This window comes from Microtus oregoni, unplaced genomic scaffold (assembly GCF_018167655.1).
Source record: "Microtus oregoni isolate MIOR12 unplaced genomic scaffold, Mior012 000042F_ref0000377, whole genome shotgun sequence".
Taxonomy (NCBI): domain Eukaryota; kingdom Metazoa; phylum Chordata; class Mammalia; order Rodentia; family Cricetidae; genus Microtus; species Microtus oregoni.
Window position 1 is genome coordinate 1972200 of NW_024543209.1, and position 14088 is coordinate 1986287.

The 14088-nt window shown below is 45.2% G+C and overlaps 1 protein-coding gene across 2 annotated transcripts in view; it reads right to left on the bottom strand.

The window, feature by feature from the left end:
* Cap2 (cyclase associated actin cytoskeleton regulatory protein 2) overlaps window positions 1-14088 on the bottom strand; it is a 138849-nt gene that overhangs the window by 66907 nt on the left and 57854 nt on the right. The gene's annotated exons all lie outside the window — the stretch shown is intronic.

Below are 14088 nucleotides of genomic sequence, written 5' to 3' on the forward strand. Positions count from 1 at the left end.
GGTGAGAAATGAGCAAAGCACGTGTTTTGGGCCCTGCTGTAAGCACCGAGCACAGGGTAGGCACTCGTTGCTGGGAAGGATGGCAACCATCACCCTCTATTCTAGCGGCCCCTCCGTGACGCTCCTGGGATTCTGCCCACGATTCCTATTGTATATGACAATGGTGAAATGGATTGAATGCAGGGAAAACAGGCAAGCCCAAAGAGTCAATGGGAGAGAAACAACTCAGATTAGGATAACCTGACTCCAAACTACGTGGACGCCTAAGTGAAGGCGATGACAGCAGCGGGCTGACGTGCTACAGGAGCGTGGGCAGCCCTTCAGCACTGCTGTCTCAATCATTAACGCCTACACATTGCTCTTCCTGCCTTGGAGGCCTATGGACAAAGATGCAAAGAGGCAAACAAGGGCAGAATGCTCTGTGGCGCATAGGGTTGGCCCAGGCTTTCCTCCTTTGTCTTCCTGTAAGTCATAGGGATATAGCCAACGTTTCTTGCCCGCCTGCCATCGCTCTGGCCTGACTCTTCTTGTGTAAGCTTTGAGGGGTAGAAAACGAGGAAGTCCTGAGCCCAGAGAACCTTCCCCAAGGCCTTCCTGGGAGAGGTCTCTCAATATTGAGATTCTGTGGTGGCTACTTCCGAGCAGGCTAACTCAGTCTCAGATACAGAATGAGAGAATTACAGAATGGTTTTTTGATGTCTCTATTTGGGCTAGAGAGATGCTTGCCAGGGACTGAAAATAAGGATATGCAGCCAGCTAGAGAGTTAGCTGCACACCTATCACGCTCATTACTGGGAAGCTGAGGCAGGAGAATCACTTGAACTCAGGAGTTTGAGATTCCCTGGGATAATATACCTAGCCCCTCCCCCTCAAAAACAAAATACAGGAGTTCTAACTTGTTCAGAAAAAGAAATCTGAAGATTCTGATGATCAATGGAAATTTTACAGAAAGCCTTTTGGGATTTTGAAGAGTAATATTAGATTATTACTATTATATGTGTGTGTGTGTGTGTGTGTGTGTGTGTGTGTGTGTAAATTTGAAGGTCAGAAAAGGCTTCAGGTCCCCCAGAGCTGAAGTTATAGATATTTGTGGAACACTTAGGTTGTTACATGGGTACTTAGATTTGAACTCTGGTCCTCACAGTTGTAGCAAGCAACCTTAAACCTGGAGTCCTCTTTTTCCATCCTGAACTATTACTTACATGTTTTGGATGGCAAACTTATACAGATTTTTTTTTTCTTTTTCAATTTTCACTGTATGGGGCTTGGTTCAGTCTGTTCTAAGGGCTGAATTACAGCAGGGACCACAGACTGCTCTTGATTTGCTTGCAAGCCTGACCAAGAGAAACAGAACAAGAAAGGTCACAGCAGCTGCAGAGGGGGAACCCCGGCAGGTCACTGACATGTAGCACGTGGGAAGAAGGGAAAAGCAAGACTGTGACCCTGGAAACCTGGCCCCGGAGACACCAGCAGCTTGTACGTGAGCAGAGGCCCCCAGACGCACTGAAGGGCAGGTCCAGGCAGAGCATCTCCCCATCACATTTTATCTCAAAAGAAGTCAGCACCAGTGCAAGAAGGGCTTGCGACGAGGGTCCCATAACTGTCTAGAAATGAGTAAAGGCACAGGTCTTCTGTTAGGTGTAATTCAGACTCTTTTAAAATGGTTTGTATGTGTGTGTGAGAGAGAGACCAGTTCCGCATGCCACAGAACATGTGCGTAGGTCAGAGGATAACCTCAATGACAGTCCTTATCTTCTCCCCTGTGTGTGCCAGTGTCCCTTTGTTTTTCTCCACTGTACACAGTAGACGAGCTGGCTCACAAGTTTCTAGGGCTTCCCCTGTCTCCACCTTCTGTCTGTGCCGGGAGCACCAGTGTCACAGATGTTTGCTGCTGTGCCTGGGGTTCAACCTCTGATCCTCAACCTTGCATGGCAAGCAGTTTATTCTTGAAATCACCTCTCCAGCCTATGACTTTCCATGAGCTGATATGCAGATGCACTATATCAGGACCTCCAATAGCCAGCCTGATTAGTGTATTTATAACCGTGTCTAGGACTTGGAGCCACTTTCCCTATTTTAAGTCATTGTAAAAGTTTGATTGTATCTTAGCTTTTATGATGTAGAGTTGGCCTGCTCTGGGCTTTGTTTCCAGCTGGCAAAATAAAGTTTCAAATTATAGCCCTCCCCCTATGGGAGAAGATAATCCAATTTATGACTTTCCAAGAAGAATCCTGTCCACATTCAACTCTAGGACACTCAGCCAAAGAAGATGATGGGACCCCCGTTGTTCGAGTCGTTTAAATCCGATTTGTGCGATGTGCTGCCCCGTATTCCATACAGAGCGCCCATCTGCACAGGGATGGGGTAGATGCTGGAGTTCTGTGCTGTCGTTTCTGTAGTTCAGTCTGCACCGTTACCGCTCTGGAGGCCGGATAGCGGACACTTACAGCAATTTCGCTGTCACAAGAAAGCATCATTTTTCACAATTTACATGAAGACTCCTCACAGGGAAGAAACCTTTAATTGGCACTTCCCCCTCCCACCCCCGTATCATTTAAATATCAGGCCAGCTGGATCCCCACAGCCCCTGTGAATTTAATCAGTGAGTGCTTCTCAGAACCTATAGTCCATAATCACCCAGGGCTTGAGATGCATCTGTCGCCCAAATCTGGCTGTGATGGTTTGTCATCGTTAGCGCTCCCTGGCTGGAAATGCGTCGTCCCACGGCACCTCTGACGCCCTCATTTTGTAAAAGGGTCTTAAGGGAAATACCATCTTTGAGTTTAAGCGCTTTCCAAGGACCACAGGATTACTTTCCTCCTAACTCTCCCTTACCTAAATTCCTGTTAGCAACATTCTTTCGAGGCTCAAATTATGTGACTGCCTATGCAGCTCCTATTTTCCTAGCTGCATTCCAACGTGATATTTCAGTCCTTACCAAATATACCCCCTAATACCGGTTTTTCTTTTTTGTTCCCCCCCTCTCTCACTGTGTGTGCGTGCGCACGTGTATGTAGTAACAGACAACCAGATGATACTAAATAAAAATGTCACTTTGCTCTGCTCCCCTGCATGAGCCACTGTGGTTTATTAACCCAGCTTTTATTCTTGAAACCAATCAAATGTGACCAGGGACCTGAGTCATCTTTGTATTAAACTTGGCAACAAATAAAACATTGCCAGGACTACAGTGTGTCATAACAACAAAGACACATTAGCTGGAAGGTCCTTGAAGCTCTTAGCGGGTCTTGTTGAGGAGACAGAAAGAGTGCAGAGAGCGGCTAACAGTGGGATGTTTCCCAGATGACAAATGAACAAGTCGTTTGTGTGGTCACAGGCAGCGTTAACTACCTAGCTGCCAAGAGCGTCTACCATAAAAGAGAATCAAAAGGTAGATATGACTTAGTCCATAAAATGTCTATAGTACCTGAGTTTGGATTCCCAGCAACCTTCATAAAGGCTAGGTGTGGTGGCATACATCTGTAACCCTAGAACTGAAGGCAAGGGAGAGGCAGGAGGGTCCCTGAAGCCCACTGGCTAGCTAGTTTAGCAGAACCAGGGAGCTCCAGGGTCAATGATCAACCCTGCATCAAAAAACAAGGTGTAGGGCTAGAGACAGCTCCATGGATAAAATGATAGGCCTGCAAGCATGAAGACCTAAGGTGGGCGGGTGTACGAGTTGGGGTGTGTGTGGCAGAGTGCTCAGGACGCAAAGACGGGACCCCCAGGGACAACTGGTTAGCTGGACTAGCTGAATTCAAACGTTCAGGTCCAGCAAGAAACCTTGCCACAGAAGACGGAGAGGCATGGAAGAAGACATCTGATACCAAACTCTGGCTTTTGGGGCCTTCATGTGCATTCCCATACATGTGCTCCCCATATATGCTTACACATATATACAAAGGCACTGACTCTTCACACGGATGCATACTTGTACAAAAATCAAAATAAGATGGAGAGCGACTGGGGAGGAGAACTGATGGTAACCTCTGGCTTCCACATGTATGTACACACATATACACATGCCTCTACACAAGCATACACACACACAAAGGACATTAATATGTTCCTTAATGTGTGAGAGTATTGCTGGTGGGTATGGTGGGGTTTGAAGCATAAGGACAGCATCATCAAGATAACTGCAAAGCACAGGAATTTGTTTTTAAAAAAAGGCCTTATATTTTATTTATTTGGCATGTGTGCACATGTGCTACTAGTTTTTAGAAGACAGTTTGCCTGAATCAATTCTCTCCATCCATCACTTGGGTTCCGGGGATTGAACTCGGGTCATTAGGTTCAGAAGCAAGTGCTTAACTCACTAAGCTATCTCGCCATCCCAAAACACAGGAATTCATTAGCCATGGAAAATCACATAGCCAACATCCTTTAACCACGAACAACAGTAATCACACAATGAAATAAAGCGATGAGCAGCTGCCGGGTGCTCTGACCACTATGGAACAGGCACCCAATAGCTGCCCCCACCCCCAAGAGAAAGAAATTCACAGGGGTGAGGAAACTAAAGCAGCCGGAGTCTGAACAGGGCCTTGCAAAGTTGGGGAGCAACTGCTTATAGGCACATCTGCCTCAGAAGTGTCCCAGATATGGAGACAGGGCTCCCACAGCAGCAAATCCACCAAACCTGACCAAAACATTTCCCCCATTTTTAGTTTACAAAAGGGAACAATAACAGTTAAGGGGCATTCTCTAGGTGTTTGCCACCAGGAACTAAATATTAAGCTACGCTGGAGGAAGACACACAGGGACTAGAAAGGGAAAGAATTAATAAGTTCTCTCTCTCTCTCCCCCTCTCAAAATTTCTTTTAGCTGTTTTGAGAAGTTCTTGATCTCTCTCAAATGAATGGACAAGAGAATCCTCTAGCATCCAAGTCAGGAAATAAGTTTTAAAAATGTGTAAAGGTACTTTGCTTTTTATTCTCTTGGCAAGGTTGGCTTGTTCATTTTTAGAACGTAGGTGTAAAACTCTCTGGAAGGCACAGTGTATCTCAATGAGATGCATGTACAGCAGTTTGTCTCATTCTGAAGACAATTAGATGAAGTTTATTTGTACAATTATTTGTAGTTTTAGGTCTCAGAGAAGATGCGTTTCCAATTAAGAGCTGATGATGTACCTTAAAAACACGGTACGGTGAACCCCTGGCGGGCCCCTCCCTTGTTGGTGTACACAAACACCAATATCAAGTGGTGGTTTGGTCACGTGATCCAGCCCCCAGCTCCTACAAATATAGAACATGACCATAAAAAGTAACGGACTGTGCCCTGGCTAACTAATTTATGACAGCAGATGCAGATCGGAATGCCAGCTGGAATTCCCTTCTCCTCGCTGGCAAGGATCGCATACACAGCTCTGCACAGGCCATGGGAGCTCTGTCCAGAAAAGACCGCTTCAGTTATGGCTTGCTGAAGTGGGAGCCAAGAATGCATCTGAAGAAAAGGCCCCAGCAGGCTCTTCCAGGGTGTTTAAAATTTGCTAAATGAGTCAGCAACTTCTTTTCAAATTTGATTTTTGATTCAGGTCTTAAGAGAGAGATCTTGCAACTCTTCCAGCTTTTCATATCGGATTTACAATGGCAGGCAAGAGGCCGTTTAGCTTTTCATTAAAGGATGATAAATGGCCGATAATTATTTTTATGAAGAATTCAAAGTGATTTTGACACAGAACAAAAAAAGATAATGAAAAATGCCTTACTCACATAAATACAGTCTTATCCTTTATGTAGCATTTATCACCAAGGCTGTGTGGAATTCTAATAAATTTAGGACGAGACAGTAGATAAAATAGAGGAAGGCATCTTTCTCGGTGAACCTTCACCCCTCGGATAATCTCCCAGATCCCCAGTGCGTGATAATCACCTCACTTCCTTTGGACAGCCATTCATTATCTGATTCGGGTCTTAGACAAGGAGAAATGAGCTAATGTGTGTGCCTTATCAGATTAAAAACAACAACAAAAAAGCCACCCCTGAGTGACAGTTCAGCGGGACAGGATCTTAGCAAATCCTTTTTGCCTCCACAATGCCGAGCTTCCAAATAGCTATAAAGCTACCAGCCTCAGCCAGAGCTCACAGCCCATCACCGCTTTCTGCTGCTAAAGCAAACAGTCTGGGCAGGATGCTGTCCTCTCTCTTTGGATCAGCCTCCCCACTGCATCCTGATAAGCCGGTGATTAGCTTTCCTTTTGGGATTCAGTCCGGCCTGCTTAGCTTCAGGCTGTCAACTGCAGTGGACCCTGATAGTATCATACAACTGACGCCTCTCTTTCCTTCCAGGGTATTTTATTCTGCATGAACCGGCATCTATACTGATGCAGGAAGCAGCTTTCAATGCTAGCTAGCCAGGGTGCAGTTATCAAGGTCACTTTTGGGCCCTGCGTAGCAACAGTCATATGAAAAAGCGGAGGCTTCCTTTTGCCTCATTTCTCTATCTGTAACATGAAACTGCCCATCAGGCTGCTGGTTATAAAAACCAACCTGCCAGGCAGAGTGGAACCAACCTGCGAAACCAGGCATAGTGGGCATGCTTATAATCCCAACACTGGGGAGGCTGAGGCAGGGGAACTGCCATGACTTAGAAGCCAAATTGGTGTATATTGTGAGCACCAGGCCAGCCAAAGATACACAGCAAGACCGTTTCACACCAAATCAAAACCAAGGAACATCCAGCCCTCTCTCAGGAAGACATGGATTTTTGACCTTCTGAATGTGTGTTTTATTTAGCTTAAGCTTAAATGTTTCTCCAGAAATTAAAAACATGCTTTATTGCCTGTGGGTGCCTTTGAGTTGGTCCTGAAGGGAACCAACCTATTTGGTAGCAACAGTGAGAGCAGAAATGTGTACATATTTATGAAATGAACATATTGGCTCAATTTGGAAAAGAATCACCAGTTGGATTCAGAGGTGCTATTCCTCAGAATGATCCATTCAGATTGCTGGGAAAAAATGACTCTGGAAAGAAAATGCAATCGAGCACGATAGCACAGGTAAAACATGGACATGTTTCACTTTTTTATTTCCCTAACAGTTTTGTTTCTTCTGTTTTCAAGATAAATGAAAAAAAGTATTTTTTAAAAAATCCATTAAAATATGGGTGGGTGGATGGCTCATTCAGTCAAGTGTCTGCTGTGCTAACACGAGGACCTGATTTCGGATCCCCCAACACTCATGGAAAAGTCAGGTGTAGTGTCCTGGACCTGCAATCCCAGTGTTGAGGGGGTAGAGAGAGAAAGATCCCTGGGGGCTTGCGGGTAGAGGGGACAGACGATGGCCTACCTAGCACAGTCAGGAAGCACAGGAAGCAACAGGTTCAGTGAGAAACTCTCAAAAACAAACCAAAACAAAAGAAAAATAAAACTTCAAAGAGATTTTAGGAGGCTACTGGATGCCAATCTATGGTCTCCATGTCCTCCTCCACCCCAATCCATTAGAAAAAAAATCCCAGTTTTAATCATTGCATGGTGTTCTCTGTCACGAGGGCCCTGACAGCAGAGCTTAGCGTAGCTCACCATGGTTAAGTCCTTCAAGAAGATTAAGCAGAGATGCCGAGACATTTTCTGGGCATGAACTTAAGAAACACTTTGGAGTTTGGATTTGTGCAATCATTTGCTTTTCCCTTACAATGTCCAGACCTGCCACTAACATCAAGTAATTTACCCCAGACACGTTCTGAGATCAAAGCCACATGACTACTTGGACATCACAAAATAGTGTCCAATAATGTGACTTTTTATGGCTCCGGTGACCCGAGGCAAACAAGGACGGACTCAGTACACGCGAAAGAAGCTACCAGTTATTCGTACACACACAACTCTGTTCATATGCAAATGTAATCAACACATTCATTTGTTGGATTTTTAAAGCAGTGATGGTTCCTTTTCATTGTCAACTGGATTTGGAGTCACCTAGGACACACAATGTGGAGAGCATTCGTGAAGGGATAGAAAGATCTAAGTGAGGAGGGGAGACCCAGCCTGAATGTGGGCTGCATTATCCCATGGGGCGGGACTCCAGGTTGAATATGAAGGAGAAAGCAGTTGGGCAGTTGGTGGTGGCATGTGCGTTTCATCTCAGCATTCGGGAGGCAGAGGCAGGCGGATCTTTGAGTTTGAGGCCAGCCTGGTCTACAGAGTGAGTTCCAGGACAATCAGGGCTACAAAGTGAAGCCCTGTCTTGAAAAACCAAACCAAACCAAACCAAACCAACCAAGCAAGAAGGAGAAAACAGGCTGAGCAGCAGCATTCATCTCTCTGCTCCCTGACTGCAGGCTCGATGTGATCAGCCACCTCCCACACCCACAGTAGCGCCTTCCCTGCCAGGATGCGCTACACTCCTGTACTCGGAGGCAAACCAAATCTTTCCTTCTGCTCTTCAGGTGCTTCTGTTAGGTATTTCCTTATGGAAATGAGAAAAAGCAACTAATAGCAAAATCTTTCTTTCGGATGGCTGGGGAAACGAAGTACTAGCTTGGAAAACCCTTATGAGTCTGGAAAACCAATATATGTGCTCTGAGAGAGACTTCTCTACAGCCAGATCAAGTGACCCACTCTGGTAGTCTTAGATGCTGGGAGAAGTTGTGAATTCTTCCTTTTATAAATACGAATGGATTAAATCTTCTAGCGTTTCTTGCAGCCTCATTTAACCATGAGACTAGATGAAGGTGACATATGCTGCTTCCAGGCCTGGCCCACTAAAATGTTTTTAGAAGGAAGCCTGCATTGTCTTTCCTAAGTCAGTGCTGAGGCTCTAACCATGGCAGAGGACTCAAGAGAGCAGACGGCCACTCCCTGAATGACCAAAGGCTGAGCCGTGGCAAACACCAGAGTAGAACTTCTGTAAGAAGGAAGTGGGTACTCCTAGGAGCCTTTAGGATTTGGGGACGTCTTGCTAGAACAGTTGGGCTATACGGATTATTCCTAGACTCTCTCTAAGTCACCTGACCCTTTCATGTTTTTTCTCATCTAGTCCTCATGACTCTAGGGATTACTATTCATATTTCAAAGATAAGAAAACATGGCTTAGAAGCGTTAATTGCCATACCCCAGGCTATTTGACAAGCTTGGCTAGAGTACCTCAGTGGAAACATCTGGTGGGTTTAGCCTGGCTAATGCTCCAGTAGCTACTTAGAAAAAGACAGAAGATTCTTGACATGGAAGGCACAGGAACACTTTGTTATTCTAGTGTTTGGATTAGTGGAGTTAATGTGTACTAGACCTGGGACTCAAGTCAGGGTGGGCTAAAGTCATAAGTTGTTCTTCTTGAATACCATTCCAGACTTCGAGCTGGCTGTGCGTGGTACCATTTGGGAACCCAGCACTAGGGAAGTGGAGGCAGGAGAATTAAGAGTTCAAGGCTGATTTGACTGCATTGCAAGTTCAGAATTAGTTTGGGATATATAAGAGTATATCAAGAAATGCACATGCAAGTACACACACACATTTCATTTATTTCCTTAATTGATAGATCAGAACACAAAAATGATACACCATTATGAGATAAAATGTGATGCTTCAATACATATATACAGTACAATATACATTATATAATGGTTAAATGAAGATAAATGCCTCTACCTCTGCAAACATTTGCCCTTTGTTGTTAAATCTTTTCAAATCCCAGGCATATTTATACTTCCTGGAGTTCTGTAGCTTCTATGAGCCTAAATAATTAGTTGGAGGTCTTAAGGCTATTGCCTGCAAGAACTTGCTTGGTTTAAAATGGGTGAATATTAACAAATTTGAAGAGTGTTCCAAGCACTGGTGAATCCTTGCGAAGGCGTGCTTAGCAGATGCTGTGCTGAGGAGCGCACATCCTGAGACAAGAAGCAGCCGGCCAAAGCTCTGAGCCTCCTTTCATTGCTCACTTTTTTAGGCTGTGCTCACAGTGGAAGGAAAGACTGGGTTCTAAATTCCTGTTCTCTACGGAGGGGGCGGAGGGGGCACTGTTTCATCTTAACGTGGGAGGCCAAGGAATGGGAAAGCTGCTCAGAGGTAGAGTGCTTGCCTGGGTTGTGTGGGGCCTTGGTTCAGTCCTCAGCACTGGTGATGAGTACAAGTTCAAATAAAGATGAGGAGAGACAAGACAGAAGAGCTGTGCGCGCGTGCACGCACGCACACACACACACGCACACACACATGCACACAAGCACACACACATGTGCGTACACACACAGAGTGTTTATAAAGAAGAAACCATAGTTTCTCTTGGTCAGTAGCTCCTCTCTTGCTCTCCATCCTCCTCTCTCCTCTCATGGTCCGGTTTAGTCTGCTGGCCGTGTTCAGCCTGGACTCTTCCCCCTGCCTGATTTTCCCAATTATATCTACAATAAAAATCTCTTCCATACTTTAAGAATCGTCAAGTTCTCCCTCCTTTTATTTCGTTCGCTTCATCCACCAGCAAGTTCTCCAGGTGATTAGAAGCAGCTGGAATTGACATGCTCAAGGCCCTGAAATGAATTTGAGCTCAAGGCAGAACGGGGAGAGCAAGGCGTACAACACAGGTCAGCCTGGGCCAGCAGGCTCCCTGTTACTCTGGGACACTTTAGAACTGTGGGTTCCTGGGACACACTCCAGACTTACTGACCTGGAAAGTCTGCAAACGAGGCCCAGTTGTAACCTAACAACCCTTCAGGGGATTCTCACTATGCCAAAGCTTTGAGAGACTCTGCTGGATGTCAGGGAGAGGGGAAGTCATAGCAGTCTTCTCTCCCTCCTGGAACAAGGAAGAAATCACAGCACAAAGGGACAGATAGGGCATGGGTCCCATGAGAAGGTGCCATTTTTACTGTGGCAATACTCGATGTAATTACCTGACGTGAGCGAGAAGAAAACACGGAACACGCAACAAACCTGCTTAGGAGTTTATTAGAGGGGGTGCGTACAGGCCTGGGAAATTGGTGTGCAGAGAGAGAGGAAGATGGCGTGTCCAGCTTTTTAAAAGCTGCCTAGCGCATGTGCACAGGGGGTTGGCGTGACTATGTATTACACAGATGATGCAGATGGTGGTCTCACACATGCGTGCAAGGGTTTAGCTGAGTCATATGTGGAAGGAACCATGAATGAACACACATGGGTCACGTGGGGCCCTTTAACATTCAGGCAATTGCCTGAGGGCCTGTGTAAACACGCATGGCTCTAGAACCCAGAAGTGCAGCCTTATTTGTGGCTGAATAATTACACTCTATGATTCTAGAACTGATACTGGGAAGTGGGAACAGCAATGCTCAGCCTCACACTGCTTTCCCGACTGTGGTGTGACCTCCTGAATCTGCCTTTGTGTCAGAAAAAGTTCCAGAATAGTGCTCTTGGTTAAGAAGAAAGGGAGTAGAGGAAGGGGTCCGACAGAGATGTGAGCACCACAAATGACAATTACAAAACAAACCAAAGCAAAAAAATCAGCTTTCCATTTTACCTAATTTGCCTACCGATCTGTTGGGCCTTGCTGCACCAGAAGTCAAAGAAGCAAAGCTCATGGAACACCTCAGTGCACACACTTTCCTTGAAACCATCTTTCTACCTTTTACCAAGAAGGCAGCATAGTAAGAAGGGGAAAGTGTAGATGCTATATCCAGGATACAAAGCCAGTATCCTTGACCATGGCTCGTCTTGGAATGTCCCACTTTATCAGCTTGTGTGAACATATCGCTTGTTCCTGCTCTTCTTGTGCTCGCGAGTAAACCCAGGGCCTCCGTCATGCTAAGGATATGCTCTGCTGCCAAGCTATACCCAAGCCCCGTCCACTTGCTCATCAGTTTTAGTCATCACCTAATATTTACAGAGTGAGTTTCTTCAGTGCAAAGTAGTGAGGCCAATGGAAAGAATTCTTGTTCTACGTTTCGAGCACCCACAAAGTGGAGTGCCAGGGAGGAAAGTCTGTTCTTGCTCCACCTTGGACTCAGTGGAAACCACGCATCCCACCTCAGTCAAAAAGGCTAAGGCAAGAGTCTAGAAAGCATTTCTCAGGTTGAGAAGCCAAGGGGCAAAAGTCATCTAGATTGGAACCTGGAAGATTGCATGCTTGCAGAACCACCCAGGTTTTGCGGTAGCTTCTTTGACACAGAAGGCAGAGGCATGCCCATATCAGGAAGGGTTTACAGCTGTGTTTACAAGTGAGCATCACTTGTAGGGCCCTGGTACTAAAGCCGAGGCCATTCCTCAGACCAATTAAGTAGGAACTCCTTGGGATGGGTCCCATGCATTGGGGCTTGTGATGTCTCATCCTCAAGGTCAATTTGACTACAGTAGGAATCACACAGGTGACACATCTCGGTGTCCAGGAGGGAGTTTCTAGAGAGATCTAACTGAGCAGGAAAGACCCACTCAGAATGTGGCGACACTATTCTATCCCAGATAGAATTTTAAAAAAGAGAAAGCTAATTGAGCACCCGTATTTGTCTCTTTGCCTTCCCCACTGTGAATGCAAGTGACCATCTGCCTCGTGCTCCCACCACCAAGCCTTCTGTGCCACGACGGACTGTACCCTCAGACTGGGAGCCCAAAGAAACCCTTCCTTCCTTAAGTTCCCTTTGTCATGCATTTTATGATGAGAAAGGAACAATTAAGCATTTTTCTTTTTAAAAAAGAAATAATAATAATAATAATAGCACAGGAGAACTTCACAGGTTCAAACCAGGCAACCAACATCCCAGTAACTAACAAGGGATATAGACAAAGTACCACTCCTTACCAAGAAGCTATTTGTAATGACACCTGCTGGAAAAGGGAAAACCCATGTTCTCCAGTGGAGTGTCCCTGGGCTCTAGCTTTGCATGCTTTTGTTTTGGTACTTTTTGTGTTATTGATTTTGTTTTGATTTTCATTTTTATTTTGAGAGAGAGCGAGCGAGAACATGAAGTTGGGTGAGCGGAGAGAAGCAGAGGATCTGGGAAGTGTTGGGGAAAGAATATGATCAAAATATATTGCACGAAACAATTAAGTTGATCTTTTTTAATGAAAAAAATTTCAGGTTACTGCATAACCCATCCCTTGGAAAGTGAGACAGGGAAGAACTTTCTAGAGAGGGTTGAGGGTCTTGGCTGCTACTATGAAGGAACCTGGTGCTGTCCTCTGAAGGCCAAGTCCTGGATCCCCAGTGCAACCGTTTCCATTTTAGGAATTTGCTTTAGAAGTCAAAAGAAATGATTGCCTACTTTGCCATAAGGATATTCAATTTTTCCTCTTTACTGGTATAATTATTATCAAATTGAAGATACGAGATAATCAGAACAATTGCTCCTTTCTCGTGTCTTGGCGGCTGTTAATAGATTTACATTTTACTGAACAATTTCGTTATTACATAATGGGCCTGGTGAAAATGTTATTATGAGTCGCTGCTGAAGGAAATGTGGGCATTTCCACGATACCAGGTGGGCAGTCTGGCTGCTGGCGGTAGGGCCTGGGTGTAGAGAATGGGGAAGGTTGTATTTATGTAATGTGCTGGAAAAGACCCTGTGATGTCACTTTTCTTAGCATCTGCTCTTGTCTTTCTACTCATTTGCGCATTAAGATTTACTCTGGGCATCATAGAACTATTAAGATAGATTAAAGGTTATCAGAATTACTACCTGGAGGGTACCGCTACAGTGAGCAGGCAAATCCCCTAATATCTCTGTGTGTCTGTTGGAGATTGGAGAACACCCTTGTGTATTGTTTTTTTTTTTTCAGGTATTAATCATTTTTTTTTTTGGAGACTGCTTTTCATTGCCCTACAGAGTTTGTAGATCAGGCTAGCCTGGCTGGCCAGTGAGTCCTGGGTATCCCCCTGTCTCAGCTTCTCAGAGCTAAGATTACAAGTGTACAATACCATAATCATTTTTTTAAACATGGGTTCTGGGGACTTGCAAGGCAAGCACTTTACCTACTGAGTTATTTTCCCAGTCCTTCTAAGAGAGGTTAACCTGCATTCCTGTGGCAGAGAAAGGCAAGGTGGGATCCACACAGGTCCTTACAGACTCACGAAGTTTCTGATTAGTATATGATAGCCAGGGCATCACTCGGGAGCTTACTGCATGGCACTGGGTCTCAGTCCGTATTCCAGACCCAGTGAGTCAGAAACTGCTTCCAAGTTCCCTAGCCAT